Source organism: Calidris pugnax, unplaced genomic scaffold (genome assembly GCF_001431845.1).
Source record: "Calidris pugnax isolate Ruff unplaced genomic scaffold, ASM143184v1 scaffold17, whole genome shotgun sequence".
In the NCBI taxonomy this organism is placed as follows: domain Eukaryota; kingdom Metazoa; phylum Chordata; class Aves; order Charadriiformes; family Scolopacidae; genus Calidris; species Calidris pugnax.
Genome location: NW_015090794.1, coordinates 2515423 through 2530598, shown reverse-complemented (window position 1 = coordinate 2530598; position 15176 = coordinate 2515423). Strand labels below are relative to the sequence as shown.

The following is a 15176-nucleotide window of genomic DNA, read 5'->3' as shown; positions in this document are numbered from 1 at the left end:
GGATTTACAGGGGAGGCTGAGAGGAGGGAATAGCTCGCACTTTTACATGGTTACTGGAACATGAGACTGTTCCAGACCAAACACCCAGGACGTGTGTCCCATGCAATAAGATGCATTTGCTCGCCCACGCATACGTCCTGTTCCAAAACAGCCATGAAAACCCTGCTCACTCGAAGGCAACCCCAGTAGCGGAGGGAGAACATCACCCATCCCCTTGCTCTGCCCAGGGCTCAGCTTCCCCCACGTTAGCACCTGTTTGGAACAAGCATCCCCTCAAAAAGCCCAGAGTGCCGAGACCCGGAGGAGTTGGCTGCGCTTTAGAAAAAGCAAAAATAAACAAACTCTCCTGACTACCAACAAAATCCAACCCACGACGACAACAACAACAACAAAAAAGTTTCCTTCCCAATTTCAGCTTCTGGTCATAAAATTTTACTTTCATGTAACAGCATGAAATCTGCACAACTGGAGCAGGGGTTTTTAATAAAAGGCAGAGTTGATGTAATATCCGAGCCAAGGTGTTTTTATAAGCCAGAAGAAGAGAGACAGAAACACAGAAGGAAAATAATTTTCTTGAATTCCTTCCAGAAAGGAATTTTATTTAGATTTCCTTTAACCATGCTGAAATTCTCCTTCCTCTTCTTGCATGGGTTTCCCCCCTTAAAAGCTATCCCTCTTAACCTATGCATTAATACCAGCAAATCCAAGCCACTCATTTCTTTTTGCATCTCAGCCCTAATCCGTTTAAAATGTTTGCCCACCAAGGAACACAGCGATTTTTAGTGTGCATTAGGCTCCATCTTTCCCCAAAGCCCAAACCACTGTGGGCCCTGGCCTCGAAGGAAGGTGCAAATTTGTCTTGCATGCAGGATAATGCTCCTCTTCCAACACCCGTGAGGATGGAGGGAAAGCTCTTCCTCATGTCCCAAAATATGAGGCTTGAGAAGAGTATAATGTCTGCTAAAGGGCCAGAAACATCTCTCAGCTCAGTGAAAAATGACTTCCAAATGCCCCCTGCTCTGGGGATTTTATAAGGGAAGATGGATCTTTCTATCTGTTTTCCTTTCTTCTTCATTTTTCAACTCTTGACCTACACTGTGAGCAGAAACCTCCCGGGTGTGAGCCTTCGGCAGAGGAAATGCTTCCTCCAGTTCATTTGTCTTCGGTGGTCTGCGCAGCTGAAGAGACGCATGTGGCTGAAGAGATGCTGTTCCCAGCCCTGCCCATCCTGCCTCCTCCGCCCCGGGTGCCGGAGGGTTGGATTTTGCAGCTCCGTTAGCAGGGACGGTACCGACCATCCCTCACTGGCCCTTTGCAACCAGGAAAACAAGAGTCAGAGCAGCCTTGGCCCCACTTTTGGGCAGACATGCAGCCCAAGACAAAGGGAGATGGTCTATTCCGAAAAAATAAGAGGTTTTGCTATTTACCTGGGCATGAAGGAGCAGATCTTAGAGCTGGGAAGGGTATCTTCGGGTGCTGCCTCCCAACTGCTGTCCCCAGGCAGCGGCGTGGGTCCCAGGAGAGCTGGTCTGGTTAACTCATGCAGCCACCTTGGTTGAAAGCATCCTTCTCTCAGGTCAGAGCACGACATGAGTCACAGATTTCAGATACAGATTTCAAATGCCTTAAAATCTCTGATTCCCAACTCAGAGTTCAATGGCAACACATTGCCACGAGATGTTCTTGCTTCCAGCATCACTCAATTGTCTTTGGAAATCACCACCACGGCAATAGACCCAACAGGGAAAGGATGGTGTGGCTTTCAGCACCCAGTTTGAAAGATAATCCAAGCTGGATGACTGGGAACCAGTGCCTAAATGTTTCTGCATAAGCAAATTTCTGCTTAGCACATTATTTATATTTAGGGTGTAAATAACTAAAAGCTGAGGATCCTGTATAATTCAGACCTATGGGAGGTTCTTTGCTGCATCTTAAACAACAAAAGCTGAGGATCCTGTATAATTCAGACCTGTGGGAGGTTCTTCGTTGCCAAACACACATTGCCCTGGACATTGTCCACCTCCAGACACAGGACAAGGCTGGAGCACAAGGGGAAGCAGGAGTAAAAAGTGGGTGCCCAGGTCTCCCCCCCAGGCCTTTCCCCTCTCTTGGTTTGAATGTGAGGCCCTTATTTTCTTGCTGTTTTTCAGAGTGTCTCAGGCATGACCACAGGTGGGGACCTCTCCCCAGAGCCGGTCCGTGCAGGCAGCCCAGGCGTTTTGCATGGCAAAGGGGAAGCGATTGATCTCCAGAAAAGCAATTTATCAGCAGCTGGTGACCTGTGGAGCCAAAACCCCGGCAGCACTTGTTCCTGGGCCATGCCGTGGAGCTAATGGCATAAACAGGGGGAAGCACAGATGTGAGCAGCATGGCCACCGACAGCAAGACGGATGGTGCCTCGGGACAGGGCTGAGGGACCTCTGGCTGTCTGGGACCCATACAGCATGACTTTCAAGCTGGATGTGGAGAGGAAGAGGCTGGGGGTTAGCAGTTCCCATCCTCACCCCAAATTACCTTCACGGGAAGATGGAGGTGAGGCTGGACCACATCCTTCAAGTCTGGCACGTGGGCCAGCAGCTCTTGTCCCTCCTCAAATGTTACACAAGATTTTCTCCTTTGTGACAGTTGCTGAGAGGTTGTAAGAGATGAGGCTTGGCTAAGCCCACAAAATGGACTTTCCACAGCCAGGAAAAGGAGGCTTCAGATGCAGATTTAGGGAGGGTGAACGGCCGACTCCATAGACGCTGTTAACATTTCAGTGCCACGACTTCCATCTCAGACTTTGCTGTCCATTGAAGAAGTAGGAGATTTTAGTCCCCAGTTGACAAGTTGGGCCTGTCTGCTTAGCAAAATAAAATTCAAGAGAAGAATTTTTATAGGACAATTTGTTGCTCTCCATGAAGGCTTGAGAAAGCCAAACTGCAGGGCCTGCAGGGCTGCAGCTCTGGTGTGGAAATGGATATGGCAGCGTCCCGCCTGCCCTCTCCCTCTTTCAGCGAGAAGCTTCCCTTTGGTTTACAGCAGCCCATGCTCCAGGGGAAAAAACAACAACTGCTGCTGTTATTCTTTATGAAGGCAGCAAGAGGGCTGAATAAAAGAGGCTGCATCCAAGGCACAATATGAGATGAAAAAGACATCCAAGCTCCATGGCGCTAGATAAAACAAAGCACACACAAAAAGAATCAAATGCTGAAATATGTATTTCTTGTGGGTATGAATAGAACTGTCTATGTTTGCCTTGGAGACAGGGGGAAGGAGGCCAAACGGTTTAATCTCAGCAGGTATTGCTTTTCAGTACAGAGACATCGAGCAATCTAAAGACCTCCTGCCAGGCCGTTTCAGCAGTCGCGCAGCCCTGCTCCTCGGCGCTGGCCCGTGGAAAGGTCACCTCCACTCTGCACCCTACAGACAGGTAGATGCTTGAACACCTCCTGCCCTTGCACAGATGTTAGCAATAAGAAAAGCCCAGCAAGTTCAAGGCAGTAAATCAGCCATCTCCATGAGCTTTATCCAGCCTCTGCCCGGCTCTCCACAGGCTGGCTCCCATCACTGGGCCATGCCGGACCATCTGGTGTGTCTTCACTTCTCTGAACTTGGGGACTTTGGACTGGAGGGCCGGCAAGTGGGGTTTGTTCTGGTGGGCTGTAAAGAGCTAGAGAGAGCTGGAGAGAGAAGAGCTGTTACTGTGGGACAGGATTTGGCTGTTCTCAGCAAAACCCCCGATACTGCTCAGCGGATGGGAGGGGACGTGTTGGAACTTGTCTGGTCGCAAACCATGGGAAACTAAGGTAGCCATGACCATAAAAGGACTAAACAAGGGCCTAAAAATAGGAACTTGACAAATGTTGCAACATTGAGATAAGCAAGTTCCAGGCACCCCGCCCAAAAAAGGTGTTAAGGAGTGTGTCCTCAAGATAAGATATAGAATCATAGAATCATAGAATGATTAGGGTTGGAAGGGACCTCAAAGATCATTGAGTTCCAACCCCCCTGCCATGGGCAGGGACACCTCCCACCAGACCAGGTTGCTCAAAGCCCCATCCAACCTGGCCTTGAACACTTCCAGGGATGGGGCATCCACAACTTCCCTGGGCAACCTGTTCCAGTGTCTCACCACCCTCATAGTAAAAAATTTCTTCCTGAGATCTAATCTGAATCTTTTTTCTTCCAATTTAGAACCGTTTCCCCTTGTCCTATCATTACACCTCCTGGCAAAGAGTCCCTCCCCAGCTCTTCTATAGGCACCCTTCAGGTATTGAAAGGCCGCTATAAGGTCTCCCCAGAGCCTTCTCTTCTCCAGGCTGAACAATCCCAGCTCCCTCAGCCTGTCTTCATAGGAGAGGTGCTCCAGCCCTCTGATCATCTTCGTGATTGATAGCATGACAGTATACCACCAACTGATCAGGTGCAGCCACGCAAACAGTGTATGTACGAACTGACCAATCTGTTTAAAACACGCAGCTAATGTAACCATATTTAAAGGAACGGTTGCACACAATAAATTGACATCTTGCTTGCATCAAGCTGTGTCCTGTCTCTCAATCGTGGCAGTTACCACTGGAGCACACTGGTATCTCTAGGAGTCCCACAGGAACATGCAGGAACCAAGATAACGCAGATTTATATCTTCATAAAACCACAAAAGAAACATGAAAAAGAGCTGGGGTTTCACTCAGGATAAAAGTTGATGTGGACATGATAAAAAAGATGAAAAGCTCAATTTTTTCAATATGATTGCCAGCCTTGGAAATCCAGTGATGCTACAGCCATCCTGTTTTCTTCCTCCAAAGGACCTTGCCCACCGCCATCCCGGGGCTGTGTGTGAGCACGTGTCCCTCCGTGGCTCTGATCCTGCCCCAGTACTCTCCATGCACACAAATGTGTGCCAGCCTGCCCAGCACCAGCAGGTGCTCGAGCATTTTCCAGACAGGTGCACGCCGCGCCAGTGCGGCGATGAAACCATCCAGTGCTCTCGTCTGCTGAAAAGGCAGGAGGGACCCATCTGGTGTGGTGTGATGAGGTCCAGAGGAGCAGGGCCAGGTCCTGGAGGCGATGAGTGAGCGCAGCCTATCGTTCAAAGAAGTGAAGGCAGAAGGCCTCCAGGTGTGAGGGTGGAGGAGCAGGTGTCCTCCAAATGTTTTCCACATATTTGCCTGGAAACTGTGATGAGCTCATCTGAGAAGAGCCCTGCAGATGCTGAGCGCACCCAGCCACTCGCTGGCAGGTTGGTCATATCAGGAACTCTGATACGCTGTGCCCTCACAGAAGGTGCATGGTTCGATCAGTTCACCATCGTCTGCATCCTCTTCCCTCACCTCAAGACCGTGTTACCATCTCCTCTGTCTCTGAGCAGCCCATCCATGTGCAGAAATTCAGTGCCTGACAGCGATGGAGAGCAGAAGCAGTTGATGAATGACGTTAAGCGCAGGAGGAGTTGGGAGATGTTTCCTAGCTAATCCATTCCTCCTGAGCAGGCTAGACCTGCTCCGACATCTCCTCTCTGGTGGTTTAGACCAGGCTGTTACCCAGCCCTGTTGCTGTTCATCTCCATTGAGAAGCCAGGTGGTCTGAGAAGCACCCCGATCCTCTGCGGGCATGTTGCCTCCAGTACCACCCACTGGTTCCCTCATGCTCTGAGGCTGAAAATATGGTTTTAATAATGTGTCCATAAATCATTCTGTCCGTAGCAGCTGACGTGAGCAGTGGTGCTGGGAACAGGCCCAAGCTTCTCAGGTGCAGGAAAGTCTACACAGTCAACCCCAGCTCTGATGCCGTGAATGGTGGCCCCTGTCGGCCCATGCCTCATGGCCTGAAGGTGGCCACCAACAAGACTCAAGGGCAGTGGTTACTACCAGGTGAAACCCACCCTCCAGGGAAGCAAGGGTGGGATTCAGTGCCCTAAACAGAGGTATCTGGTGCTATGTGAGATGCTCTGGGGTCTCAGGGCAAACCATGGGGCTGTGAGGACCTACAGGATGTATGAGCCTGCTGGAAGAGCAGCTGGAGGCCAGCTGGGGTCCTACAGGGCACCTAAATGGCCCCAAGCACCTACCTTTAGGCATCCAAAATGTGTCCAAGGTCTTGACACGGAACCTGGGGTTGGCCATGGCATCAGCCAGTAATGGCACACAGTGATCACCCCACTGCAGTGACTCTACCTGCGCGTCCTCGGCCACCAACAGACGGGTGCTCACGGGTGTGTGGGAGGGTGGGCACTGTTATAATCCCTCTTCTGCAGCTGAGGAACTGGAGTGCAGGGAGATGAAGTAACCTGGCTACGTTCCTGGGGGTCTGGACTGTCTGTGCTCTGATACAGAGCACTGCACCAACAACGTCCCGTCTCTGTTCGCAGGACCACAGGACAACCTTGGCTTTCCCAGCAGCAGTGAGAGCCCCAGGGGAGATGCTGGTTAGCAGAGATGGCACGTGCTACCTGTGGTGGCAGCAGAAATCACTTAAGGCTGCCTAAAAAGAAACGTCACATCAAAACGACAGCATCAACATGCGTTTTTTACAACCCTCCCTAGGTTTTTGTCACGGATTCCTCCAACGGAGCCACGCTGGCCTCTGACAGATACAGGATACGTCTCATGACAGATTGGTTGTTTTAAAAGTATCCTGTTCTCCAGCTCTAATAATTTGGGAAGCTCATTTGCAGCCTTGAAAGCCAGCAATCCTTCCAGCCTGCACAGAGATTGCCGCCTGTCGGGCTCCCCTGTCCCCAGGCATCCATCACTCTCACACTTCACTCTTGCCCCGACACTGAAATAACAAGTGAGATCCCTCACGGCTGCAAAGCACCCTCTGGAGCCCGTGGTACCCCCAGCTGGACATCAGGACAGTTCTCCAGCAAATACACTGGTTGGGATGACTGTTTTCCTGATCTCAGGATGGATGATTTTAGATTTTGAGCGTGGGTTGGGTTCGTAGCAAAGGCTGCCATGAAGAGCAACACCCCATCACTGCTGCCCAGACTTTCCCATTCACCCTGTTCTTTCTATCCCCTCCTCGCACTCAGGAGTGATGCGATTTTTTCTAGCAAGAAAAGTAATAAATAAAAAAAAATATAAATCCCATAAAAGACATATACCTGGGCCACAGTTTTGGAGCACAAGGCCCGTTTGCTGCTTGTAAAGACATTTGAAGGGAAGAAAAACCTTACCAGATCGAAGGCTTTGACTCTTCCCAGCCTGTTTCTTTGTCTCTGGTGTTCAGAGGAGCAACGGGAAAAGCAGCTGGTCGGGCGCGGGGTCTTCGCGGCGGGACTGTGCCTGATATCAAGGCAACAAGAGGGGTTTTCACCTGATGCTGGAAACAATGCCATCCATAGAAGCCCACATTGTTACCTTGACATTTGGAAGCAATTACCTGCATGTTATGTAAAACTTTTATTAAACGACTGGAGAAATTCGGTAATGTGTTAATCATTGGTTGAATGACATCTGCTTAATACCAGAGATTTTTGAACTGCAGGAGAAGGGTTCAGCAGTTCAGAATGATTACCAAAACATATTGCTCCTTTTTTCATTCTCCTACGTGTTAATTTTTCAGATTTATTATCTTAGGCTCCTGCGTCTAGTATTTTCACTACATGTCAACATCTGTTATATCTCTGCATTTCGCAGCTCTTTAGTCTTTGCCCCATGAAGCCTTAGGCACTCGGATGAGAGACGCAGCCAGCTCTAACCCAGGGCTTATGCAATTTTCCAAACTAATCCAAAGGACAATTACCAGGGAAATTTGGCTTGTGGAGGCATTTCTGGCATCAAAAAAAGGGATCGGTAGAAGGACTCAAACCCAGAGAAACCAGGCAGGTTTAGAGGCAAACTTGGCTGTCAGGACAAGACTTGGAAAGTCTGGGGCGCTGCGAGTCTCCTGCTCTTTGAGAAACATGTGGTGGGTGGAAAAGTGTCATGGAAAAATGCTCGGTTCGTTCCCACTCCTTTTATTCGCTCATGCAGACCTGGAGTCACTCTGTTCCTATGGCAAGCCATAACGTCCTCCTGGGACCGCTCATCCTTTCGAAATGCCGAGCAAGGAAAGAAGGGATGTTCTGCACAAGCCATCGTGGCCAAGGAGCTCTGGGAGCCCTTGGTGTAGACACATCCGTGGAGATCTGGGACCTGGCTGGGACCTTGGGCTCCAGGCTGGGTACAACCACTGGCACCTGGGCAGAGGTGGTTGGACTGGGCACTGCCCATAAGAAACTCACAGTCTGTTGGGGCTAGGATTCATCCTGCTTGCTCTTTTTTTTTTTTTTTAAAAGAAACTCACAGTCTGTTGGGGCTAGGATTCATCCTGCTTGCTCTTTTTTTTTTTAGCCTGTACTGGTACTCTCTTTACTGGGTAAAAATTGGTGGCCCCGAGGGGCAGCGCATTAATGGCCCAATATCCCGGGGACCAGCACCCGGTGCTGCCAGATGGGTGCAGAAACAGCCAGCAAAGCCTCCCCTAAAGCCACGAGGAGAAATACAGAGCATCCCACCAGGCTTGTATTGGGCTTAAATTGTGCGCTGGCCCTGCACGATGAATTTCACCCTGTCTGTATTAAACAAGCAGACACGTTAACCCGGAGCAGCTCAGCGTGGGACAGCTGAGCGTGGGCAGGAGCTGCGGGATGGTGGGAGGCAAAGCACAGCCGCCCCTCTCGGGGCATCGGTCGACGGAGCCGTGATAGAAAAAGCTCACCCTCACACGACTTAATAGAAAATCTTTTTGCAGGTAATTTCCATGCACTACTCTGGATCATGTTCCAGAAGAAACTCACATTATATATGAGCCAAACGCTTTCTGCTCCCAACCGTCAAGCCACGTTTCTAATTTATGCTTTTTTTATTATTTTGTTCCCTCACCCGTGATCTGCCCACCCCTCCCCAATAAAAATTACAGCTTCCATTTATCATTTTTTTTTTTTCTGAGGGTTGCTATAAATTCAGCTGTGCCCCGTCTCTCCTGCTTAATGCAACACAAACTTTCCGTCCACCTCCCTTTGTAGGTTGTGTTATTTCTGTAACCTTACACATCTCCCTTCCGCATCCTCTTTTGGGGGAGGAGGGGGTGTAAAGAATGAAATAACCCCCAAATCTTTAAAGGCCATCTCCACGACCGCAGAATGGCTGGTATTACATGCAAATAAAAGTTGCAGTTTTTAATGGAGAAGCTTCCTGCTTTTTTTTTTTTTTTTAAATAAAATGCTTTCAGTAATTAGCAACAGCTTGGGAAGGCAGGCAGTGACACTCGCTGCCCTCTGAGCCTGTGGGACCAGGGGTCACTTTGGGAGGGCTCCTGCTTGTTTTGCAGATTTAACTTGCAGAGGGTTTGCATTTGATTTTGGGAAGCACACGGAGGAACGAGCTCCCGATGCTCTGCTTCCCATCGCTGCGGTGACATGAGCCTGAAAACACTTATTCCTTCTCAACTCCCGCCTGGAGTAATTAAAAGAAATCATAAAAATGTGGGAATGGCTGTATTTCCCCCAGGCTTGCGGTCCGGTATCCGTCCTCTGCTGGTGGCCAGAGTGCTTCAGAGGGAAGCAGAGACGACCCCCTGCCCGGGGCCGTTCTGGGATGAGCTTCTCCACAGGAGCTTCTGCCTCCCCTCGAGCAGAGCCTGGCTGGGCTTTATGCTGAGAGTTGGCCAGGAACCGTCCCCGCTCTCCGAAAACTGCTGATGGAAACAAAAGATTTTCCCGCTTGTTGAGATTTGTTGCATTTTGTCAAAAAAAAAAAAAAAAAATCCTCCTTTTTCTCCATCTTGGAGCACAACTTCTAAAAAGTTTTTCTGTGAACAGGAGGAAAAAGGTCAAATCTGGAGCAGTCAGTTTACCCATCATGGGAGTTTTCAGGCCTGATTTCAAGAAGGAAAAGAAGGAATTTTTGCAGAAGACTATGGCAAGCTTCTTCCAAACGTGAGCACAAGGAGTGAAGAAGATTAACGCTGACATGAAAATGTAACCAATGGGCAAGAATTTTTGGGAGACTCTACTTCAGCCTTTCTTCTTAAATCTAGTACTTAAAGATGCTGCTCTTTACTTAAACATGATTTTAAAGCGCTAAGCTCTGGCAGTAGTTCTCCTACTGCACAAATGTGTGACCTTGGATGACACCAATCTGCCAAAAAAAGAAGGAAAAAAAGGTGTTGCTGATATTTATTTATTTTATGCTGCGATTCCTCATTCATCATCAGGTAAATTTGCTCTTGGCAGCACCAGCAACTTCCTCAAACGCAGCCAAGGTGACCACTAAAATTAGCATCAAATCCCAATAACACTTTATATCATGTACACGTTATTTTTCACTGGACATAAATTGTGAAGTGTTTCACTTTTGTTTTGAATCCCCAGGGGGGGCCGGTCATTGCTCTGGGCATCGGTCCATGCTGGGGACGGAACCGGCCGATGCAACTGACTCCAAATGTGGAAGTTAAATTTTTTGTTTCACTGGAGAAAATTTTCTCAGTCCTTGCCAAGATGAATTACTAAAACGTCTGAAGAAACAGCACTGACCGAGACCTCAGACAGTAAAACACAATTTTCATCCTCTCTCATAAATTTTTTGCTTAATGAAAAGTCCTTGAGGAGCACATTTCTCTGTCAGAGCCAAGGAAAATAAACGTGTGCGTGGTTAAACAGCGCCGATAGCCCTGAACGTTAACGACCCTGCCCACGTCCTGGTGTTATTAAACATCTGCATCTGCATCCCTGCTGGAGACCCCCATCTCCTCCATCATCCCCAGGTAGGAGAGCAGAGGGATGCTCTGGCAAAGGGAGTTTTTGCATCATGCCTGTGCCACGCCAGGAGCGTTCGGTCCCCCCTCCCAGACTGCTCTAAGGGAGAGCGAGGCATGAAACGCAGACTTACCCTCAGCAGAATATAATGTTCCTTGGCTGAGGTTATTGTGAAAGCCCCGCAGTGAGCAGGACGGCACAGAGTGGGTTGGCTGTGGGTTCCTGGAGGTCCTGGATGCACCATCGTGTCCCTTCTCATCCCCAGGCAAGATTTTGAGCTAGAGAAGTGAAGCAAAGCAGGTAGTGCTACTGGGAGGTGTGATTAATGAAATACTCGTAAAGGCGTAGCATCATCCAGGGCTGCTCACAGTTCACCAGGCCAGTGTCCTCATCTCCAGAGTTTGGAGAGATTGAGGGTGAGGGCAGGTAATGGGGCACTGTGGTAGTGCCCGAGCCCAAAGAAGGGGGGTCAGGACTTGCTTCATGACTGTGTAGGATCTGACACACCACAAACCTCATCCTCCTTGTCCTCCAAGGAAGCCACAAGCACAAGAGTGGGGAAAAAACCCCATCAGCCATGGGAAGATGGAAATTTTCCACAGGGATAACACCCGAGAGTCCTGACGTCTCCAGGCATCACCCAGAATGATGGGTTAAGAACACAGAATCATAGAATCATTTAGGTTGGAAAAGATCTTTAAGCTCGGGTCCAACCGTTAACCTACCGCTGCCAAGTCCACCACTAAACCATGTCCCTGAGCACCACATCTACAGATCTTTGAAATACCTCCAGGGATGGTGACTCAACCGCTTCCCTGGGCAGCCTGTTCCAATGCTTGACAACCCTTTCAATCGAGATTTTTTGCCTTAAATAGCCAAGCTAAACCTCCCCTGGAGCAACTCGAGACCGCTTCCTCTTGTCCTATCACCTGTTACTTGGGAGAAGAGACCGATACCCCCCTCATTACACCCTCCTTTCAGGTAGTCGTAGAGAGTGAGAAGGTCTCCCCTCAGCCTCCTTTTCTCCAGGCTAAACCACCCCAGCTCCCTCATGGCTCCTCCTAAGATTTGTGCTCTAGACCCCTCACCAGCTCCGTTGCTCTTCTGAAGGAAATTTTGCTGCTCTTCTAAAGGAACATCATCGAGTCCAACTGTAAACCTAACCAATTTTAAGAGGCACCTCAGCGTGTGCCTTTAGCTGGACAGGAACACTGGTGCCAGCTGCCGTGGGGTCAGGATTTAATAAAAAAATGAAGTGTGATGCTGAGGATCCTATTTTTTTTTCCCCAAAAAATGAACCCCCAGACAGCAGGCGAGGGTGATGCCAGCTGGAGCGTGTGGGCAGGGGTCTGCCATGCACACGGCTCTGCCTCTGGATTTCTCCTTTGCAGGTGGGATTTTGTTTGGGATTGGCTGCACCCTGGGAGGGGAGGGAGACAGAGCAGGGGCTGCTTGTGGAAAAGCAGTGGAATGTGTGCTCACGGGCAAAAAAATCACTTGTTAAAGAAACTAAATGAGCAAAAAAGCAAGACCTGGCCCTGCAATGCATCCTTCCCTGGGGCAGGGTGCGGAGGCCGTTTCAGTGAGTGCCGTGGTGTGGTGGGAGCAGCTGGGATGGAATGGGAGCAGCTCTGATTTCCATGGATGGAGCTGCGGGGGGGGGACACGGAGAGGGAACACAAATTCCCCGGCTGGAGTTTGGCCAGGACCCCAGGGCTTGCACTCCTGGCTCCGGCTGCAAGTGCCACAAGACTCCTAACCACGAGGTGGTCAGGATTTGGGTTTTACATCATACCTATTTGTAGAGGAAAAGATTAAAGGCCTTGTGGACTCTTACGAAATCACCAGTAGCAGCAGCTCTGGTGACTGAAATCAAATCGGTTCCAGCGGCTGGAGTTTGGCCAGGACCCCAGGGCTTGCACTCCTGGCTCCGGCTGCAAGTGCCACAAGACTCCTAACCACGAGGTGGTCAGGATTTGGGTTTTACATCATACCTATTTGTAGAGGAAAAGATTAAAGGCCTTGTGGACTCTTACGAAATCACCAGTAGCAGCAGCTCTGGTGACTGAAATCAAACTGAGACATTCCATTAGTGGAGACTATTTAGGGAAAAAAGGGAGAATACTTCATTTGCCTCCCTGAAATGGTGATTTCTGAGTTCCCAGTGCCACTGGTGGGGGCTGGAGAAGGGTTCATGGGCTCAGACACATTTCTGAGCAACCTCTCTCGTGTCTTTCACACCTATCCACAGCAGTCACCATAAAGGCCAAAGGGACAGAAAAAAATCCTGATTTACATCATGTAGACATCCTGTCTCACCTGAGCTGCAACTCCAGAGCGTGGAGCCACCAGGAATAGCTGTAGGTCAGGCCGGTCCAAATTCGAGGTCTCCCTGGAGAGCCTGTAGTGTGGTTGAGGACCTGCTCCCATGTGGATCCAGTGGTGGAGCATGCGTTGAGAGACCACAGCTGTCCGGAGACTGCACAGCCCCACAGCTGAAGCCAAAGTCAAACTTCCCAGCATTTGTCCTGATTAAATGACCTGGCCGGAAATAAACTTCCCAACCACCATGAGATGCCTTCAGAAAATGCTGTTTTCAGGGGGAGTAATGTTAGCTGAGGAGCACAGGCAGAAGAAGGTACAAAGTCTCCTTGCAAGCCATGTACTTCTGTTGCTGGTTTGAGACCCAGCAAAATTGGGATAAACAGATTTTTGAGGAGAAGACCACCAAAGGCATTAACTCCTCATGCCCCTGGCAGCCTGGTGCACCTCTCCATCCCCAGAGAGCAGATATTATCTACTAGAGATTTATTTCCAGTCTTCTTTTCAAGACATGATGTCAGGATTATAATAACCTGACTAAGGCAAACCCTGGATGGAATTACTATTGTGTTTATCAATTTCCTTTCTCTTTTCTTTTCTTGTCTCGATTAATCATGGAACAGCACGATGGAAAAGTCCTGTTAGACCAACCTGCCTCCCAGCCAAGGCAGGACTGATCCCTACATCCACCGTCTTCTGTTTCATCCAGTCTATTTTTAAAAAATCCCTAGTGACAAGACTTCTTGAATCACAGGAGCGAGAAATGGAAAAGACCTATTAGATCATGCAGTCTGTCTCCTGGCCAGTGCAGGCTGTTCCCTGCAGCCCAGTTTTTAGCGTTTTAGCTTCCACCTTTCTTTCCCTCGGGAGATTATCCTGCTGGCTAACAGATCTCACACTCAGGTTTGCTTGATGTCATGCTGGAAAGCAAAAATGTCCAGCACTGGCCTCAGCTGACTGAAAGCACTTCAAGTCTGGTCTGTGAGATGGGAACAGGGTGATCAACTGGGACTGCCCTGCTCGGACCCCTGTGATGCTCCCCTGGGCTGGGGCACGTGGGACCCACGCTGCTGCTGGACCCACCAGTCCCTGGCATCGCTTGTCTTGGCTGCTGGGAAGGGACCTGTCCTGCTCCAAACCCTCATGTTTCCCTATCCTGGTGCTGTGCCACCTCTGGCACTTTATGAACAAGAGCTATCCTGGTGCTGTGCCACCTCTGGCACTTATGAAGATGGACAGACCAACCTCAGACAGGCTAATTAGCTCTGTAGCGTCACCGCTAATTGGTTTTTCGGCAGCAACGGCGCACACATCTGCTGGCAAATATTCACCCCAGCCTGTCCGCAGGGCACGTGTGCCTGCTGCCTCCTGCACACCCCCCCAGCACACACCTGCAAAACCCTAGGAGAAAATCCCCAACCTGCTGTGTTTCCCCCAGCACAACCCCTCGGCACCGGGCAGGGGGCTCGGATGGGTGCTGGGGGCACCCATGGGTGCTCGTGCCCGTGACCTGCCAGGGAGCAGCACAGCTGACGTGCCCAAGCCACAAGATGCCCTCGATCCCTCGCGGCGCGTGGTTTTCGGCTCTATCCCAGCCTTATCTGCCTCGAGTAATCAAAAATAATTGGTTGCTCCCCAGTGGACTGATCTAATAGCACTACGAATAAAGTTATTTTGAACAGTTGTTCATGAGTTCATCTCCTGGAAAGCCTCAGCCCCAGCTGTTGCTGTGCTTTTGATTTAAAAAAAAAAACAAATTTAAAAAAAAATAAAAAATTAAACTCAAACTGGGGATTATCAGGGCTAAGCACGTCTCAGCCCTCCCTCCTCCCCGTGTCAGGTGCCCGGCCGGGCTATAAACCGCTCTTTGTGTGCGGCTCCCTCGCCCCTTTCTCTCTGGGTTGGCACCAGTGTGGCTGTGATTTGGCAGCTCTCCGGGGCGCGCCGAGCGCGGGATGCTGGCAGCGCCGGCGCGGCTCGCGGGTGCCCGGCTGGCAGGCAGCGGCGGCAGCAGGTTCAGCATGCAAATGGTCGCCCAGGCCTCCAGCCAAGTCCATTTGTTAATGGTCAAGCTATGGGGAGCCGTTTGGGGAGAAGCAAATTGAATTAGGCACGAGCCGGGGCGGGG

At 50.0% G+C, this 15176-nt stretch overlaps 1 protein-coding gene across 1 annotated transcript in view; it reads right to left on the bottom strand.

Moving 5' to 3' along the window:
• LOC106884847 overlaps positions 1–1934 on the bottom strand; it is a 30622-nt gene extending 28688 nt beyond the window's left edge. The window contains exon 1 of the mRNA XM_014936543.1: positions 1095–1934. The gene's annotated coding sequence lies outside the window, so the exon portion shown is untranslated. The remainder of the gene's footprint in view (positions 1–1094) is intronic.
• Positions 1935–15176: the final 13242 nt, after the last annotated feature.